We start from the raw sequence: 14,256 nt of genomic DNA on the forward strand, positions 1-14,256 counted from the left end.
GAGCCCCCGTGCTGTCAAAACATTGGAAACCCCCCACAAGTGACCCCATTATGTAAACTACACCCCTCAAGGAATGTAACAAGGGGTATAGTGAGCATATGGACCCCACTGGTGATGGGAACAATGTGGAACAATGTGCCGTGAAAATGAAAAATTTAATTTTTTACACTAAAACGTTGATGTAACTTTGAATTTTTCATGTTCACAAGGGGTTAAAAGAAAAAATAAACCCCTAATCACGTAGCACAATTTCCCCCGATTACAAGAGTACCCTACATGTGGACACAAAGTTCAAAGACGGCGCACAGAAAGCCTCCAAAGGGAAGGAGTGCAATTTGGATTTTGGAAGCTGGATTTGGCCAGAATGGAGGACGAAGGGTTCGCAGAGCCGCCGTGTTGCCAAGATAGTTGAAACCCCCCACAAGTTACCCCATTATGGAAACTACACCCTTAAAAAAATGTAACAAGGGGTATAGTGAGCACATGGACCCCACTGCTGACAGACACAATGCGCTGTGAAAATAAAAAAATTAATTTTTTACACTAAAACGTTGGTGTAACTTCGAATTTTTCATATTCACAAGGGGTTAAAAGAAAAAAATGAACTCCTATTCATGTAGAGCAATTTTCCCCGATTACAGGAATACCCCACATGTCGACACAAAGTGCAAAGCCAGTGCACAGAAAGCCTTCAAAGGGAAGGAGCACAATTTGGATTTTGGAAGCTGGATTTGGCCAGAATGGAGGACGAAGGGCTCGCTGAGCCTCGTGCTGCCAAAACAGAGGAAACCCCCCACAAGTGACCCCAACGAATTCAGGAATCTGTGGTTCGTACGGGGTGGGGTCACTTGAGGGGGCTTGTGGGGCTTCCTGGGGCCTATTCCTGGGGCGGCCCCATGGGGGCTTCTCATCACTAAATGATGATGACGATGAGGAAGAAGAGGAAGAGAGAACGAAGGATCTTCCTCTTCTCCCTCACTGGTTGTCTCAGTATCATAGGCAATCTAGGCGAATGCCTCCTCAGCCAAGAACAACCTGTGGGCCATTTTTTTGTTTTTTTTCTTTACGGTGCCTTCACACACACTGGATCCTTACACTGTGGATCCAGTGTCAGTGCATCCCTATGCTTGACATCCCGCTGCGTGTAAGTTAACGCCCGCTGGCCGGAGCATACTTTACCTCCTCCCCGCTCTGGCTTGCTTCGGGGCTCCCGGCATCTTCTCATCCTGTGCAGTCAATTAGTGTGCTGCCCCGCCGCAGCCACTGATTGGCTAAGCAGGACGTCCTGCTGAGAACCCCTGAAGCAAACCAGAGCGGGGAGGAGGTGATGTATGCTGTATGTATGCCGGGGGTTAACTTACATACACGCAGCGGGATGTCAATCCCGCTGCGTGTATGTATTCTCATATGGATGCACTGACAATGGATCTGCAGCGTGAAATCCCCTGCTGATCCGGTGTGTGTGAAAGCTACCTTAGAGAGGGTGTGTAAGTGTTATGTTTTTACACGTGTAAGTGTTAGTGTGTGCTTCATTTATTGTTTTTACATTTTGTGTGTTTTTGAATTTCTTTCTTTACTTGGGGGGCACACCGGGGGAAGGGGGGGGGGGGTAGAGAGAAAAGAAGAATATTTTACAGAAAAAAAAAAGTACACTGAAAAAGAAAAAAAGAAAAAAGAAAAAGCAGAGGGCAGGGTAGAGGGTGGCAAGAGAAGAGGATGGCAGGAGAGGAGAGAGGGTAAGAGAGGAGATGGTGGCAGGACGGAGGATGGCAGGACAAAGGGTGGCAAGATAGGGAAGCAGGAGAGGGTGACAGGAGAGGGGAGAGGGTAAGAGAAAAGAGGGGATGGTGGCAAGGGAGGGAAGCCAGAGAGAGGAGAGGGTAGAAAGAGAAAATAGAGGGTGGCAGGAGAGGGTAAGAGAAGAAGGGAGAGGGTGGTACTATGGAGGATGGCAGGACAAAGGGTGGCAAGAGAAAAGCAGGAGAGAGGAGAGGGTGGGAGGGGAGAGGATAAGAGAAAAGGGTGTCAGCAGAAAGGGTGGCAAGAGGAGAGTGTAGCAGGGGAGGGGGTGGCGGCAGGGAGGGTGGCAGCAAGGGGAGGGTCGCAGCATGGAGAGGGGGGCAGAGGAGAGGGTGGCAGCAGGGAAAGGGTGATGGCAGGAGGGAGAGAGTGGCGGCAGGAGGGAGAGGGTGACCGCAAGGAGAGGGTGTCAGAGAGAGGGAGAAGGAGGCGGCAGCATAGGGGACACACGGAGGTAGAAGGCGGCAGCGGCAGCTGAACAGAAGGGGGAGGAGGAGGCTGCTGCCGCCGTGACAGCAGGGGGGGATTAGGAGGAGAACAGAGGGGAGAGAGGGGGGAGAACAGAGGGGAAAGGAGTGGGAGGGGGGAGAGTGGGGGTAGAACGGAGGGGAGAGAGGGGGGAGAACGAAGGGGAGAGAGGTAGGAGAACAGAGGGGAAAAGAGAATGAAGGGGGGAGAACGGAGGGGGGAGAACAGAGGGAAAAGAAGAATGGAGGGGGGAGAACAGAGGGGAAAGGAGAACGGAGAGAAGAGGAGGAGGGGGGAGAGAACAGAGGGGAGAGGAGGAGGCTGCTGCCGCGGGACAGCAGGGGGGGATTAGGAGGAGAACAGAGGGGAGAGAGGGGGGAGAACAGAGGGGAAAGGAGTGGGAGGGGGGAGAGTGGGGGCAGAACGGAGGGGAGAGAGGGAGGAGAACAGAGGGAAAAGAAGAATGGAGGGGGGAGAACAGAGGGGAAAGAAGAGCGAAGGGGGGAGAACGGAGGGGGGAGAACAGAGGGGAAAGGAGAACGGAGGGGGGAGAATGGAGAGAAGAGGAGGAGGGGGGAGAGAACAGAGGGGAGAGGAGGGAGGAAAGAACAGAGGGGAGAGGAGGAGGAGAGAACAGAGGGGAGAGGAGGAGGAGGGGGGAGAAAACAGAGGGGAGAGGAGGAGGAGGGGGGAGAGTAAAGAGGAAAGAGGAGGAGGAGGGGGGAAAGTAAAGAGGGGAGAGGAGGAGGAGGGGGGAGAGAAAAGAGGGGAGAGGAGAAGGGGGAAAAACAACAGAGGGGAGAGGAGAAAGGGGGCAGAACGGGGGGGAGAGGAGGAGGGGGGCAGAACGGGGGGGGGGGGAGGAAGAGGGGGGAAGAACGGGGGGGAGAGGAAGAGGGGGGCAGAACGGGGGGAGAGGAGGAGGGGAATGAACGGGGGGAGAGGAGGAGGGGGCAGAACAGAGGGGGGCGCAAGGAAGCGGACGCAGCCGCCGCACATCAGAGCGGAGGAGGCGAGAGCGGTGGGGGAGAACGGAGGGGGGGGAACGGAGGAAGGAGCGGAGGAGGCAGCCGCGGCATATCAGAGGGACCGGAGCAAACGGAGGGGAGGGGAGGAGGAGAACGGAGGGGAGGAGGAGAAGGGAAGAAGGTGGCGGCCGCGGACGCAGCTACGGCACATCAGAGGGGAGGAGGCAGGAGCGGGACTCGGGCGGGAGCGGCGGGGTGAGGAGGAAAACCGAGGCGGACGCAGTGACGACCGCTGCACATCGGAGGGGAGGAGGCAAGAGCTGCAACGGGACCGGCAAGGGGAACAAGCTCCTTCTCTGCTCGCTGATTCTCGGCGAGCAGAGAAGGAGATTTGCCCGTGATTGGCCGGCCGGTGGCTAACGGCCAATCACGGGCGATCGGGGGGCAGGGGACGCCCCGGGCACCGTGGTGATTGGTGCTGTCTCGGACAGCACCAATCACCGCTTAATTCCGGTATACCCGCCCTGTATACCGGAATATTGCTGTGATTGACCAATCAGAATTGAACGGCCAATCACAGCGATCGCCGTCACGGGGGGGCGTGATGATGCCCCCTGCGTGACACAGGAACATGGCTAATGTAATAAACATTAGCCATCTTCCCGCGATCGCGACCCGTCGGCCTGCGGCGGCCGCTTAAAGGACCGGCGTACGGGTACGTCATGGGTCCTTAAGTGACAGTGATCCATGTCGTACCCGTATGTCATGGGTCCTTAAGAGGTTAAAGGGGTTGTCCAGCGAAAAAATTATTTTTTTCAAATCAACTGGTGTCAGAAAGTTATATAGATTTGTAATTTACTTCTATTTAAAAATCTCAAGTCTTCCCATACTTATAAGCTAATGTATGTCCTGCAGGAAGTGTTAAAGTATTTACATTTAGAAACAGTGCTCTCTGCTTTAATCTCTGGCCTAGTCATGAATTGTCCTGAGCAGGAGAGGTTTTCTATGGGGATTTACTACTGCTCAGGACAGTTCCTGACCAGGCCAGAGATGTCAGCAGAGACAACTGTTTCTCAATGTAAATAAACAACACTTCCTGAAGGACATACAACAGTTTATAAGTATGGGAAGACTTGAGATTTTTAAATAGAAGTAAATTACAAATATAAATAACTTTCTGACACCAGTTGATTTGAAAGCATTTTTTTTCCGTTGGACAACCCCTTTAATTATTGGAAAGAAATGCAATGAAATGTATAGGAACTAAGCTGACACTATAGAAATTCTGACCTTAATCCTCTAGAATTAAAGACAGTGGGGGACATTTACTATTGAGTCAAAAACGTGTTTTTTTTTCTTCTTCCTTAGACGAATAGCGAATTTATGTTAGTGAGTGCTTTAAGAGTGGGTGGTGTATTTTACAACAGTATACAGTATGTTTTCATCTGAGTCACGTAATACAGAGCTGGGAGAAAATGCATTGAATTCTTTCCATTTTTTTTCCTGATCTGTCGTGGTTTGAAGACCCCAACCGATAAAAACTTTTAAATTGTCTTCCTGACAGTGGCCATTTAATCTTTTCTGTTGATATTGTCTAGTTTAGTAGTGTAACAGATATCCTTATTCCTATTGTATTACTCTCATTCCTCCACGCCATTGTCCAAGTAAAGCACATCTGTAAATGCTGTTAACAGGGCAGAGTAGAAACTAAGGCAATATGGATGCCCCCCATAATAATGTATAAATAATAAAATACTAAATTCACAATGAAGAACATGTCTCAATATCTGGCTCTAATCCTTGAAAAAAAATCAAAGTTACACATCCCCTTTAAGTTGTTAGCCTGATGACTGCTTGGCTCTCTGTGAGAAACTAGCAGTGTACCATTGTCACCCACTTTAGCAGTGTATCTCAACTCCAGTCCAATCATCCTGATGCTTGCCAATTCCAAGCCACTTTTTTTTGTATTTTAGAAGGTCTAAGTGTATTGTCATGATAGTTTTATCATCATTTTGCAGCATATCTATCATTAATATGTCAGGTTTTTCAATCCTGTTCAAAAGGATTTTCAGGGCTGGAATGTATTTGAATGTTACACATGGGCCTAAATTTATGATAAAAAGAAATTCTTGGAAAGATATTCCCTGATTTAGTGAACTCTGAAGCTGAGTTTTTATTCTGTGTATCTTTTCAGCCATCACCTTGTAGCATGATGTTTGGATCATTCATAGCATTTTTCTATACATGCTATTTTTTTGCATTCCACCTTAGCGTCTCTGACATTAAAAGATTATGTATTGTACCACAAACGGAATTCCTGAATGTGTACATCTCAAAATTACCATGAAAAATTAATATATATTCATTTTCAACAACGAAATAGACACAGTCTATGGCACCATCATGGTACCCAAGAACTTGTGATAGAGGGTCTGACCTAGGAGAAGGCCCCCCCATTTATCTTTTTACTTTGGATCTTTCCATCAGCTTTCTACAATTTCAGATGTACTTTAGTTTTCCTTGCACAGTGTCATTGCAAGGCCTGTCAATACAGGCCTCCTATTGGTGCAGATGATATGCTATATATCTTGTACCTACAGCATACAGTATGTTAGGCTAAGTGTCAGATCACATGGTTACTATCAATACCATATATATATATATATATTGCTGCAAAAGTTTGGAGGGCATCTGAGGTTTAGTTTTTTGTTTGCAGTATTCTTAAAGGGGTCCAAGTACACCAGTTGTCCATGATATAAACCAAAGCCGTTTCAGCACATAACAGGCAGATGCCAGGCCCACTGTGTGGAGAGAAAGCCAAGAGGTTGCCCGTAGTACAGTTTTTACTACTCACTACTCTTTTCAGTATACAGCCAGACAAAACCTCCTCTAGTTATTTTAACATTAGCAACAAGCTGTGGTTGGGATGGAGAAGAGTGGGAGTGCTCACAGTTTCTACAATGCAGATGATAAATCTGCTGGGAGCAAGTGAAGCAGGAAGGCCAGTCTGTGGGGATTGGGTACAATGGGTATTAGAGAATAGGCTAATCTTTAGGAGAGAAGGTGTACAATAGGGCCTGTGATTGTTCCTCCCATAGTGCTCAATGATGGGAGTTGGGACAACTTCAAAGTGGATGTCAGTCTGTCATCTTAAATGTGTTGGTCCAGATTTATCAATAGAAATGGGTGTAAACTGCCCACAGCAACCAATCACAGCTCAGGTTCCATTTTACAAGAGATGAAAGCTAAGCTGTGATTGGTTACTGTGAGCAGCTTACACCAATTTCTATTTTACTCGTGTAAATAAATCTGGCCCAAAAAGGATATAAATTGCTGCTTTCAGGCACACAGTTTCCTGTGTGACCCACGATCACGTATTTCCCTTTATGACCCAGGTCAGTTCCATTTTTCATGTCTTTCTTATAAATATCAAGATCAAAAACTCATCACAACTCATTCAGACATCCTGTAGAAACATACTAATTCGAGCATCAGAAACCGTTTTTTTTTTGTTCGGCATCCAAACACTAGGCTGTGGCTTTGCAGCTGGTTCAGATTTGACATTGGCTGAGTAATCCTGCAGTAATTCGTACGTATAATAGCATGCAAATGGTTTGTCCGACAAGGAATAAATATATGAGGAGGGCTGTTTGGAATGATGCTTTTTCATTACAATGGAACTCCAAAGATGTGTCACCCAGAGATACAAGGAAATGTATCACAAATTGTTTCCTGGAGTGGATGGAAAGATTCCAGTCAAATGAGTTAAAGTTGTGAAATCTTAAAATGACTGCATAAAAGGAGCATGTCTATAAAATTACACTTCACAACTGAGTATAAGTGTCATAACAATTACAGTTTACTAGGTTTTAACAGAATAAAAAAGAAATTCTTTGATAGAAGCAAAAGATTAAAGATATTCTTACTAGTTCTGGATCTTATGCAAATGGTGGTGCTATGAGCAAGAAGCCTGTTCTAAGCCCATGAATACCCTACAACTTAGTATTACATGTGCCATCTTATGGCGCCTCCTTACATGGCTTCTAGATAAGAGCATTTATGTTATACAGCAATTAAACATGGTCTATTGGTTTTCTTTAGGGTAGATTCACACTGGACGGATCTGCATCGGAGTTTACGCTGTGAATTGGCAGCAAAATCAGCTGCGTATCCTATGCCGATGACTTTCAATGAGAATACATACTTGCAGCAGGATTTACATCCCGTTGCGAGTATGTACACGCCATTAACCCCTCCAGCATACTTTACCTACCGCTCGGCTAATCAGTGTGCTGCCTCGCAGCAGCCACTGGAGCCCCTATTACCTGGTATTATGCCAGGAGCCCCCGAAGCAATTCGGAGCATGGAGCAGGTAATGTATGCTCCAGCCGGCAGGGGGGTTAATGGCGCTGTCGAATTTGAAGCCTAAAATCTGCTGCAGATCCGTCCTCTGTGAATCTAGCCTTAAAGGGGTTGGCTAATTTATAGTAAAATTGTTCAGTGTACAGCATAGGTAAGTGTACTCACTGCACCTACTGACAGCAGCTCCCTGTGTACCTTATTGATGTAAAATCAGACTCCCCATCTCTAGGCTGTGCTGTCCTGCTCAGTGGTGATTCTGTCCATAAGATGGCCGACATGGAGGTGCTTATGACCATGCCCCACTCCTCAGTGTCCGCCACTGAGCCTGTATATGCTTAAAGGGGGCAGGGCTTGGTCACATGCTCCTCCATGTCAGCCATCTTATGGACAGACTCACCACAGAGCAGGGCAGCACAGCCAGGAGGAGGGGAGTTTCATTTTAGCTCTATGAGGTACACAGGGAGCTGCTGTCAGTAAGTGCAGTGAGTATACTTACTTAGTCTACGTTCCCCCTTTGTATGACACTGGCCATTTTCGTGACCCGGCCAGTTCACGGAACGGCCGGTGTCAGAGAAAATCATTACTGACTTTACTGCCGCTAAATTAGGATGCGAGTGCATCTGTCCACGCCCACATCCGAATTCCTCACTGCACACGCTCTTTGTGTGAACTGGGAGGGTTTTCTGCGGCCACCATTCAGTGAATAGTGGCCACAGAAAACTGATATGTCAGTTTCTTGCGGCGCCGCTAGGGATCCCAGATGGAGTGTATACTATGTGTATACACTCTGGCCGGAGATTCCTTAGAAGGTACCACTACGTAGGTTCCGTAGTAATTTTTACGAAACACTGAACTATTTTACTATAAAGTGGCCAACCTATTTTAATTTGAACTGGTACATAGATTGCTATGATCTATATTACTAATCCTTAAAACTTAGGGCTTTGGACTCATAATGCAGCTATAATAGAAATATCTGGCTTCTCCCATATTAGATCTTTGGAAATTAACTAATTGATGCTTTTTGTAGAACTAGACAAAATATAGAGAGATATGCAATGGTGCTTGTGAATCATTCAGAATTAATCTGTATTTCTAATTTTGTGAAAATCAAATTTTCACACAATTTCCAAAATTAGATCAAGAGAACGGAGTTATAAATGTATCTGGTATGACCCCCTTGTCCATTTATAACTGTATCTAAACATATCTAGCCCATTTCTTCATACAAGACAGTGTCAGCTCTGATATGTTAGATTTCCTCCCGCGAACTCCTTGCTTTCAGTTCTACAACATTTTTATTAAATTAAGGTCAGGACTTCTTTTAACATTCTTTGGTAGAACAATATGTGTGTTTAGGGTCCTTGCCCTGATGCATGACCCATGTTCTCTTCAGATTCAGCATCAATAACAGCAAATCACCCTGGAATGCAGCACTTTCCTTTCTCCAAACATGACTCTTCTAATTTATACCAAAAGGTTCATCTGTCCACAAAACATTGTGACCCTTCTGGCTTGTCCAGGTGATCTTTATTGAACTGCAGATTGGCAGCAATGTCGTTTTTGGAGGGCAGTGGCTTTCTCCTTGCAATCCTGCTATGCACTTCATTGTTTTTCAGTGTCTTCCTGATGCATATTAGGGGAACTCTGGAGAAATAAAATAGTTTTTAATCAATTGGTGTCAAAAACATATATAAATTTGTAAATTACTTCAATTGAACCCCTTAGTGACTGGCCTATCTCTTAGTGACCAAGCTATTTTCTTACTTTTTTGCACGGCTGACTTCCAAAAATGATCCCGTTTTATTTGTACCTATGTCCAGCCTGATGAGCATCCAATACTCTTCTTTTGTGGTCCTCAGGAATCTCCTTTGTACCATGATACTTACAAAAGTGTTCCAATGATCATACTGTTCTTTAAATAGTAGTCTACCCACTCACACCAGAGAATTCACAACTCCAGTGAGTGGTTATAACATTGTTTCATAGTTAGATATCTATCAAAAACCTTCGGTCAATGAGAATAAAAAGTAGACATGTCATTTTGAGAAGCAGTGGATCCACATAGAAGCAGAATATCATACTTTTAGTTGACACACTGATACAGAATAGTTCTTCATCCCTGTTACCAGTAAAACAAGATGTTACTTGTACCTGTCTGCAGTGTAGCTTGTTTGGCCACTAGATGTCAGTAGACGTGTAGATGTCAATATTTCTTTTTTTTTTTGTTGCCTGAATAAACCTGACAAATGGGTAAATAACTCTTGCCTGATTGTTGTTAAGCGTACCTGGCACATTATAAAACAAGAATAAACCAAGATCAGGCATACGTACACATATACATTTTACTATATATACAAATAAAAAAAGATCTGTCTCTTCTAAACCTTTTTAGGATTAAAACTAGGTCAGATCAGGATTATCTCAATAGAAAAAAAGAAAGAAAGAAATACATAAAGCAAACACTATCCTTACTGTTGGTTATAAAAATATACAGTAAAAATAAAGTTAATCTACATTTTTTTTGTTATTGCGATTATGACGTACTCGTATTATGTGCATTAAATGTAGGTCATTTTGAAAGGACAATATCTCCATCTATCTTTTTCAGATTTCTTTTGCATTGTATATATACTGGATGCTTGCATCTATTGGGTTCATACCCAAAGCTATATACGCTACCTAAGCACAAATTACTTGTAAAAGTTTTTAGATCAACTGGTGTCATTAATTTAAAAAACTGAAGCCTTCCAGTACTTATCAACTGCTGTATGTCCTGTATGAAGTGGTGTATTCTTATCCTCTATCTATCTATCTATCTATCTTAGTGGAAGTAAAGAATATTACTTGCCTCATTACAATGGCATATATCAAGGAATGGGATATATTAAGCAAATGATAATCCTGTTTTGATTTGTTAGAAGCAGGAAAAATGGCAAACATGAAATAATTGAAATAAGGATCTGAGACTTTGATCAAGGCAATATTGTAATGGATATGACTATCTCAGCAGAATAACACACGCGGCACACTGCATAAATCATTGAGGAATTCTTTTTGGAGCATGACAAAGAGTTCAAGGTGTTGACCTGGCTTCCAATTTTGCCAAATTTAATGCACCCCAGGCACCTGTGGGATGTGCTGATCTATGAAGAGGCCCCACTTCACAGCTCACAGGAATTAAAGGAACTGCTTCATCTTGGGGCCAGATACTAGACCTGCATGGTGATTTATACTCACGGCTGATACAGATGTATGCACTATACATATAAGTCAATGGGACTGAATTATAAAAAAACAGAACTATTCGGAGGACATTGTCTTATTACTGTCACATCACTGTCTTGTTGCTCTCAGAGAGGCAAAAGGCTGCAATAACTGAAGACAAAGACTACCTAGAGCTCTTTATCAGGCATAATATGTAACATACACAGAAACATGTGTATAAAGACATAATGGGGGAGATTTATCAAACATGGTGTAAAGTGAAACTGGCTCAGTTTCCCCTAGCAACCAATCAGATTTCACCTTTCATTCCTCACAGACTCTTTGGAAAATGAAAGGTGGAATCTGATAGGTTGCTAGGGGCAACTGAGCCAGTTTCACTTTACACCATGTTTGATAAATCTCCCCCATAGAATACATGATGCCTTACAGGCAATACTCACTGGGGTGTATGATTGCCTTGGGGAATTGACTGCCCAGGGTGCAAGGTGCTGTAAACATTTAAAGGAGAAGTCCGGGCTCTGAATTTATTTTTATTTTTTGTTCACAAGAGCCGGATTTGTCAGGCCCGCTAGGCCAGTCAGCGGCTGAGGAAGGACCCTGCTCCTGTCAAAGACAGCACCACATTTCACTGTCTGCAATCCTGATTAGGAGTGGTAGCATGGCTTTGTAGTATTGTAGCGCCCAATCGATAAAATAAATAACAATATTGTTCCAGTGAGGAACTCTTACTATATAGGATAAAGTCAGAGAAAAAAATAAATGAGCCACCAGCTCTGTAGTTGGAAAAATAATAGTGTTATGGCTGTTGGGAGACGAAGAGGAACAGCGCTTCAGTGTGACCTGGACATCTCTGCATCAACGACCATTGGTCATGAAGGGGTTAAAGTTGATATTGCACAGAGCCCTGGTGGGAAAAAAAAGTGATAGGAAAAGAAAGTATTTCACAGAGCCCTGGCCAATATTCTTTATAACCAACAACAGTTGTTAGAGTTACACGCTCCCTATATTGCACAATTTCCCGGTAGCAGCCAGGTCAGTAATTTTCCCATTGCACATTGTCCTAGAAAGCAGCAGGTTAAACAGTCAAACATGAGCATATGATTCTTATCAGGCAGTGCGGAGACGATGGTGTACATTGCACACATATGCCACCTTCCATTGCCGTTGTCTAGCTGGGATCAACTTTCCAGGATTTCTTTCTTTTCTATGTAGTTACATAAGCTTCTCATAGAACTTACAGAACCATCTTTGGTGAACTTGTATGGGTATTCGGGTATCAGAATTTTATGTATTTATTACTTTTTTATGAAATGTTTTCACAAGTTGTGCTGGCTTCAGCATGTTGTTACCTGGTTTACTTCTGACTGGAAGCTGTGTAGTTCTTTCATTTTTCAAGGTAATATTGTCTCCAGCTCCCTGACTCTTTTCTCAATCCTGACACAACACATCATCCTCTGATATCCCAGGACCTTGTTGGCTGGACCTTGTCTTTAAGCTCTATCTTCATCCACTGATTTAACACCTCTGTCCAGCCCCTATAGCCTACATCATCATCTCCTATTTACATGTACACATACAGTATATATTTATGTATGTGTTTCCTGTATGCTGCCTTCTGCTGAACAGTACCACAGGCAGAAGAGTAGCCAGGGAATGATACAGCAGCCTTTGAAAACTTGCTATGTAGCGGGATAGTCTGCTGTGTAGCAATGTCCTGCAGAAGCTCTGGGAGGGAAAACTGGTAAGATTGCTGTGGAGTAGGCAGTGTGGGAGGGCTATGATGGAGATCCTAGGGAAAGCAATACATTCTATTCTAGGAATTGTAGGACTGAGCAACTGCTTAACCAGGTTGAGAAAAGTAGTCAAAGAGGATCTGTCAACCCGGCTGCCGGGGTGAAGCCCGCCCGACCCCCGGTGGAGCCCCTTATACTTATCCCCCTCTCAAAGTCCCGGTCCTTGACCCCATCCCACAGCAGAGAAATCCTCGTCGGAAGCCGTGAGCGCGCTCTCTAGAGATGAGTCGGACGCCCATTGAGAATGACTGCTCCAGTCGGACTTATCTCTGGTGAGCGCGCGCACGGCTTCTGACGGGGCTTTCTCAGCGGCGGGACTGGGTCTGGGACACATAAAACAAATGGATTTTTGGTGCTTTCAGAACTGGGGCAGGCCAATAAGAAAAGCTTTACGCTTCTGCAGCATTTGCATTTCTTTTACCTCTTTTACATCACAATACCCTTTGGCCCAGGCTGGGTTCACACTATGTATATTTGAGGCTGTATTTGTGAGGCTGTATAGCAACCAAAACCAGGAGTGGATTGAAAACACAGAAAGGCTATGTTCACATAATGTTGTAATTGAGTGGATGGCCGTCATTTAATGGCAAATTTTCGCTGTTATTTTAAAACAACGGCTGTTATATTGAAATAATGGCAGTTATTTACCGTTATATGACGGCCATCCACTCAATTTCAACATTGTGTGAACAGAGCCTTTCTGTGTTTTCAATCCACTCCTGGTTTTGGTTGCTATGAGGACCTGACTTGAGGACCAAATACTGCCTGAAGTATACAGTGTGTAAACCCAGCTTAGCCTGTAGTAGCGTTAAGCGAGCACTAAAAGCTCATTAATTGCCTGAAGTAATAAACCCTATTAAAGTAAATGGGAGACTTGAACATTTAACCAGGTTTCCTGTGCTCGGCAATGGGGAGGGTGTCTGGTTTACTTGAAAACTTCAAAAAGTTAAAGTCCGATCCCCAGGGGTTAAATGCTGTTCAACAAGCTTTTTTTTTCCCTTTAAAACCAAGCACCACAATGTCCGACGTTGTAGATTGAGCTCTGCAGAACAACTTCATGCTCGGTTGAGCTTTATGATGGAGCATGCTTGCTCAACACTAGTCAGCAGAAAAGCTTTTCTATGTACATGTTGCACCAACAACCTAATTCAGTAGAATGGAATGGACATTTCATTCACAGAAACGTTTGGGCAAATCTTCCATGCAAATATGTCTTTCTAAAGTTCATCTAAACTTTGTTCTGAATTCAAGATTTTGTCAGTTATAGAAAACTGCCAAAATCTTGAATTCAGAACAAAGTAGATATGCCTAGCTACCTCTCTATTTACCCTACTGCTAGATCAGGCAAACAGGTGAAAACCCATTATTCTGACTATTTAAAGGGAATCTGTCAGGTCCGTAACAGGTACAAAGCTGGAGACACAGGCAGATAGATGGTAGGGAGATAAAACAAGGGATATAAAGCTAATAAGTGATCATAAAGCTAATGCGGTCACCTAACCAACTACTATTGAGAATTAGGTGTAAAGGGGCATAGTCACATATTTTACTCTCTTTTACACCACAACCTACAGTTGCCATGTGGGGATGATACAGGTGCTTGCACCCATCCATAGTAAATGTCAGTGGTAATATAC

General features: G+C 44.4%; 1 protein-coding gene across 1 annotated transcript in view; it reads left to right on the forward strand.

The window, feature by feature from the left end:
- ALKAL1 (ALK and LTK ligand 1) overlaps window positions 1–14,256 on the forward strand; it is an 81,192-nt gene that overhangs the window by 50,673 nt on the left and 16,263 nt on the right. The gene's annotated exons all lie outside the window — the stretch shown is intronic.

This window comes from Dendropsophus ebraccatus, chromosome 2 (assembly GCF_027789765.1).
Source record: "Dendropsophus ebraccatus isolate aDenEbr1 chromosome 2, aDenEbr1.pat, whole genome shotgun sequence".
In the NCBI taxonomy this organism is placed as follows: Eukaryota; Metazoa; Chordata; class Amphibia; order Anura; family Hylidae; genus Dendropsophus; species Dendropsophus ebraccatus.